Below are 6,350 nucleotides of genomic sequence, written 5' to 3' on the forward strand. Positions count from 1 at the left end.
TGATTGCGTGCTTGACCAACATATCCTTTGCAGTTAGCTTTCTTATACGCAAATATTAATGAATGATTATATGTCCATCACATACCTTTAGAGTGTCAAGTATCACGTCAACAAACGTAATAAAATCGTTTTTTGGTATTAGTAAATCGAAAAACATTGTTTCATAACATTCACATTCTTTGTTATGTATTTTTCGAAATAAAATATCTCTCGAACCATTTGTTCAAGAGGACGAAGTGTTTTTCGAAAGTTCGTTCTAATTACTAAACAGTTGGTTTCAGTTTTAAGTAACCAATCACTCTCCAACGTGACTATTAAATCAGCTCCTATAAAGTTAAGGTATAGTACTAAAGCGTGGATGGTATGATTTCAGTACGTAAGCTTCGAAGAACGAAATCTTTCACAGTCTGATCCGTATTTTTGAAACACGATTTTTTTAAATCTAACTGTAACTTCTTACAAATTTTATCACTAAGGTTTATGTACCAATGCAATACACCTTGAAAATAATGGAAAACCGTCGATAATGGTCATGTTTTCCCTTTTTAGTGTGTCACATATAGGATGGAGTCATGTGTAGAAGTTCACGCAAGTGAGGAAACTTCGAAAAACGTAGAAATTACTTTTTCCTTTGACCGAATACAAATAAAAAAGTCAAGTTTTCCATGCAGTGCTAGTTATCTTTTCTATTGCCTGTGGATATTTAATACTCTCAATATGATCCTTCAAGGTTAGTGTTTTATCTATTCCGACTTGGCCTTCTAAATAGGAACTCAAAATATCCGAAATCGTTGGAATTTCGAGTTGTTAAAGACATGTTACTTTCCTGTGTTAGAGGTACTGAAAGTTTTAAGCATTGAGTTTAGGCAAATATTATCTGTCACAAAGTACCGACTCAAATTAATGTCAGGTCCTTCGAAAATGAATTGAACTTAACCCTGAGATTCGATATTGTCATATAGTCAATATATAAGTGTGGTTTAATATACATATCTTATTGAACCTGGACTTCGGCAAAGTCGATCAAAATCTGTCTGTTTCCAGAAGTTTCCCTCTTTTTAATTTCCTTTGAATTTTTGTTTTCAAGAAAACATTAATCATCGGAAATGTAGCGCTTATATTTGACGGTGTTATATAGTAAAAAACTTCTTAGTAGATAATTTATTTAGCCTAAATTCATAGATTTGGCCACAAAACAGATAATAGCAACACCGTATGCTGAATCGAATCTCTGGCATCGTTTAGCATCAGACTGAATTAAACGGCGATGTCAAGAGTGAAAACACTTTCGACAAATGGCACGTTAACCCTTTACGCAAACACTTGTTGAGACATTGACTTCAACATAATTTGCCGTTAACTAAAATTGTGGAATTATAGACTTATATACCGTATGTAGATATGTAAAAGGAATATTTACTAGTATACTTACGGGGTTTGTTCTATAATGGCGACTGAATTGGAGAAGCCGAAAGAAAAGGGTTCTATCTTAATAAGAAGATATTGATTTTGACACAAAAACTTGTTTCGCCTACAAAAGCAAAGCTAGTAAAATAGTCCTACTGAAAAATTGATATCGTTTAAGCAATAAAATTGGATGTTAGACCTAACCTTTAAAAAATACATTGTTATATTTATAAATTCTTCAGCAAATTTGGATATTTGGTTCGAGAGATATAACATTTCGAGTGACGACGTTTTAGTATTTGAAAAAACATGACTAAAAGGAGTTTCGGTTGTTAATTATGATAAAATATATAAATGCTGCCGATCTTTAAGTGATTTAATATTTGTTAACCAGACTCTGTGCAAGTCGAACATACCTAAGCGTTTTGCTAAGTTCTGTAGAAGCCATATGAGTAGCAAACAGGATAAATGGAAGGTCTTCATCTGAAGAAGAATAACATACAAATTTGTACAAATTAGACCGAGGACTTCCACGGTTCAAAGTTTAGAAAAGTTGCGGTAAAATAAAAACTATCACCTTCAACAAACAAGCCTCGTACGCTTGAATGTAAATACTTTTGTACGAGTGCCTATTTAAATCTGCGCTCACATACGCAATGTTTTAACTCTTGAAACTCATTTCATCTGTCTATGCGCCTGCCTGTCTGTTTGTTCACCCCGTTGCAGGCGTTGTGCATACCGTTAACTGACTTTTCTCGGTTATGTAAAACGCGAGGAATTACAAATTTCATCTGCAGATTAACATGATGAACAGATGAGCAGATGTGCATATCCACAACGAAGCGCAAACGCAGACGAAAAGTGTATGTCACGCTGACTGCTTGCGATTAAATCTCCAGCAGCAGAATTATGTTGCTCCTAAATTAAGTCTCTGTCGTTCTATTTAAGTCATCCTTAGCGGAACTCAAGTAATAGTAAGAAGTCATTTACAACCAAGTAGTTCCTTTAGGATGAGTCCCACGTAATCGTTTTACTTAAATTCTTGGCCTTAATTAAGATCTGCAAGAGGTTGTTGGAAATTAAGTCTAAAGAAAGCGGGTTTAGCATTTTAATAGATAGTATGAGGATACGGAACTAAGATTCCGCATTTTCATTAACTCTGCCTCAATGGACGTAATGTGGACTTTAAGTATATTGAGGTAATGAGTCTTTAGGAAGCTCCAAAAGAAGCGCAAAATATCAAGGCTCTTCATCATGAACCGAATTAAGGCTGGACATTACTAGAGGTAATATTTTATGGTTTTATCATCGTCAGAGTAGCTTAATTCAACCAATTTTACCATGGCTATGGTGTAAGTAGGTGCGTTGTCATGGAGGGAAAGGACATGACTTTCATACTTAATCAATATATTTCGATAGGGTCGTCTTCTCCAAGCAGTTGGTGTAGATCCTCAGAAACCAGTGGCTATCATTTTATCGGAACACTTCAGCAAGGCTCATTAAATTCCGGTGGTAGACCAAGTTGAAACCCGTTAAACAAATTTTTGACAGTCAGCCTTGAAAAAGAAGACTTCGAGCCATTTCGACTGAAATTTTGACTGCAGCTGCATACAAGAATATGTTTCAGAATAGCCAATTCATCTTTCAATAGTGTTGACAACTGACGTTGAGACTTGTGCCGACCAGAAATATATCTCGTATCTAAGCACTCCACGGAGGTTTTAGTGCAACTAGTCCAAAGCTACTTTGGAAGTAGTGCATTTTGAAAATGTGTCGTGATTGTACCACTCGCCTGACTGCCTTCTTTCATGTCCTGTCCGCTGCAAATGGCTATCGCACAAGCACATTCGTTATGTCCTGCCACGTATATAGCACTTACGCAGGCATACAGAGGCACGTCTGTAGTTGTTGTGAATGTGAAGCGCGGCCGCCACTCAGAAAGTAGCTGATGCAGCTGCTGACGCTGGAATTCGCTGGCATCTCTTAAGCCAACAGCATTAAAAAAGCTGAAAATCAGTCAAACTAAATGATTAAAATATGATTTTTTAAGTGGATATTTGCTGCCAGCTGTACGTGTGTTTGTGTGAAAGTGTGCGCAAATATAAATGCATTGCTTTTTTGTTCATTCGCGCTTGGCAGTAAGGAATTAATTAAATTTTCACTTTGTATATACAAATGATAATCTTTATACGCACTTGCACACCCACGCATCTACATACATCCATTGCATTAAAAATTTATTTATTGTTGCGTAATGAAAGAATGCGGAAATTGTTTGAGGCCCGAGTAAGAAACAAGCTCCGGCAGAGTGGGATTGTTGCGAAGAAATAAAGGGTGATCCATTTTGAGGTCCCTTACCTTCTTAAAGGGAAAATTCAAATTTAATGGGGAATGTTTATTATCATTCGAAAGAACATTCTTTGGTATTTATTTTTTGAAGATTTGAGGCTATGCCTCAGATGTTTCATCCGTTGATTCCGATTTTCGATGACTCGTTCGAGCTTTTCGACTGGTAACTGGCGAATGATACGCGTGATGATTGCTCCAAGACCTGAATTGAAGCGGGGTTGTCCGTATAGACTTATAGACTTTACATACCCCCACAGCAAAAAGTTTAACGGTGTGATATCACACGATTTTGATGGCCAATAGACCGGCCAAATATCGTGAAATTAGCTGCTCACCGAAGTGATCTCTCAATAAATCCATTGATTGATACGATGTGTGGGATGTGGCGCCGTATTGCTGAAACCAAATGTCGCTGAGATCACGAGCTTCAATTTCAGGCATCAAATAGTCGGTTACATTGTCACCGGTATCATTATTGAAGAAATATGGTCCGATGATTCCACCGGCCCAAAAACCACACCAAACCTTGTTTTTTTTATGAAATAGCATCTCTTGAATCTCTTCTGGTTGCTCTTCGTTTTAAATATGAGAATTCCCTTTTTTGCATACCCATTGAGCCAGAAATGAGCATCGTCGCTGAACAAAATTTGGCTCGAGAAGGTCGGATATATTTAGAGCTTTTCAAGAGCCCATATAACGAAGCGATGTCGCTTGGGAAGGTTGAGCGACGTCAGTTCTTGGGAAAGCTGTATTTTATACGCTTTCAATTTAAGATTTCGACGTAAACCGCGCCAAGTCGTGCCATACGTCAGTTCGAGTTGCTGCGAACGGCACCGAATCGACTCTCCATGGTCTTCGTGTACACTCTCAACTACAGCTGCTATATTTTCTTCATTGCGTGCTGCACGTAGTTTATTTAGTCGAATTTATTTATTTATTTATTTATTAAATGAAAAATAATAATACAATTATTATCTTACAGAGTAAGAAGCACTAGCTGCCAGGGCTTACGGCTTACTGCTCTAATAAAACTATATTTTCTTCGAATATTAGTATATTAGCCAGTAAAAGGTAAATATGAGATCAATATTACTGTCAGTACAATTATTAAAATAATTGATGTTAGTAAAGGAATTTATTTGGATCTAAGATAACTTACAATTAGAGAATTAAATTAACTTTCTAAGGCCAGTTTTGGACAAAAATTTGGCTACCTTGCGGATGTTTTCCTCAGAAAAAACCTTAAGCGTATTTGAAATGGGTTGGTCATCAAATAGTGCGTTTCTAGTTGCACTAAACTTAGTGCATTCATCGAGAAGATGTTTAACTGTAAGCGATGGATAAGTGCAGAAATCGCATTGTGGTCTATTTGAGCCGTTTAGCAGGTGCGAGTGCGTGACCATGGTGTGCCCAATCCGAAGTCGAGTAAAAGCAATAATGTCATTTGTTCGGCAGGTGGGCGGAATATGTGGCTGCATGCCAGTTGTATTGAAGTTCGAGTAATAGTTTTGCACACTTTTCCAAGAATTTGTTTTCTGTTCTTTAAGGAAGTTATTGACGAGTAGAAAGATATCCTTCCTCACCATATAATTAAAGGTAAATAATGGCTCCATTGCTACGGATTTTGCTTTAAAATCCGCTAATTCGTTGCCAATAATTCCAGCGTGACCAGGAATCCACATAATTTTGATTTCTTTCGCTTTTTGTATAAGTTTGGAGCGTATTTCAGAAATTAGGGGTGCCCTGTTAGTAATATTCATGATACTAGCAATAGTTGACATACTGTCCGTGCAGATTATCGTCTTATCGTTAGATTCTGAGGCTGCTAGTATTGCGTTGTATACTGCAACCGCCTCTGCCGTGTACACTGATCCATAATTTGGTAGATGCCCTGCTATTACTGTTTTCCCATCTGCTTGGACCACAGCGAATGACGTGTGGTTCTTCGACTTTGACCCATCGGTGTAGTACATTTTCCATTCGTTCCGAAAAGGAGCTCTGTACTCTTCAAAAAGGCGCTGGAATACTGTTGGGCTTGTGGTTGACTTGGCGTGATTTGTTAAACCGATAAGGAAAGAGCTGACGGGAGGCAGAAAAGATGGTTTCGAGTCTACTCCTAAAACTTTAGCGTATTGCAGCACTCTGAGCAATGTTGACATGCGTCTTGGTGTTTTATTAGCGGCCCATATCGTTGTGACAGTGTCATACATAATACTATTTCTGCAGAGAAAGATCTTTGGGATAACCCTCATAGTGGTATATTCAATTCTTTCTTGTAAGGTAGGCATTCCAGCTTCGGCTAAGATGCTTTGAATCGGGGATGTTGGAAAGGCGCGTATGCTCCTTCGAACGGCTGCATGATACGTCGAAGAAATCAGTTTTATATTACTCGTTGCACTATTTCCATATATTGGTAAGCCATAGTCAATCTTCGACAATATTATAGCCTGACAGCTAGGCCTTTTTTTAACCTAAGACAGTGCTCTTTAAAAGTTAAACGTTTGTCGAAAGTATGTAATTCCAAGAAAACATAAGCTAGAAACATTTGAAATATTAATATTATTATGAACTAAGTTTAAATCCGTACATTTATG

The sequence above is a fragment of the Bactrocera neohumeralis genome, chromosome 4 (genome assembly GCF_024586455.1).
Source record: "Bactrocera neohumeralis isolate Rockhampton chromosome 4, APGP_CSIRO_Bneo_wtdbg2-racon-allhic-juicebox.fasta_v2, whole genome shotgun sequence".
NCBI lineage: Eukaryota > Metazoa > Arthropoda > Insecta > Diptera > Tephritidae > Bactrocera > Bactrocera neohumeralis.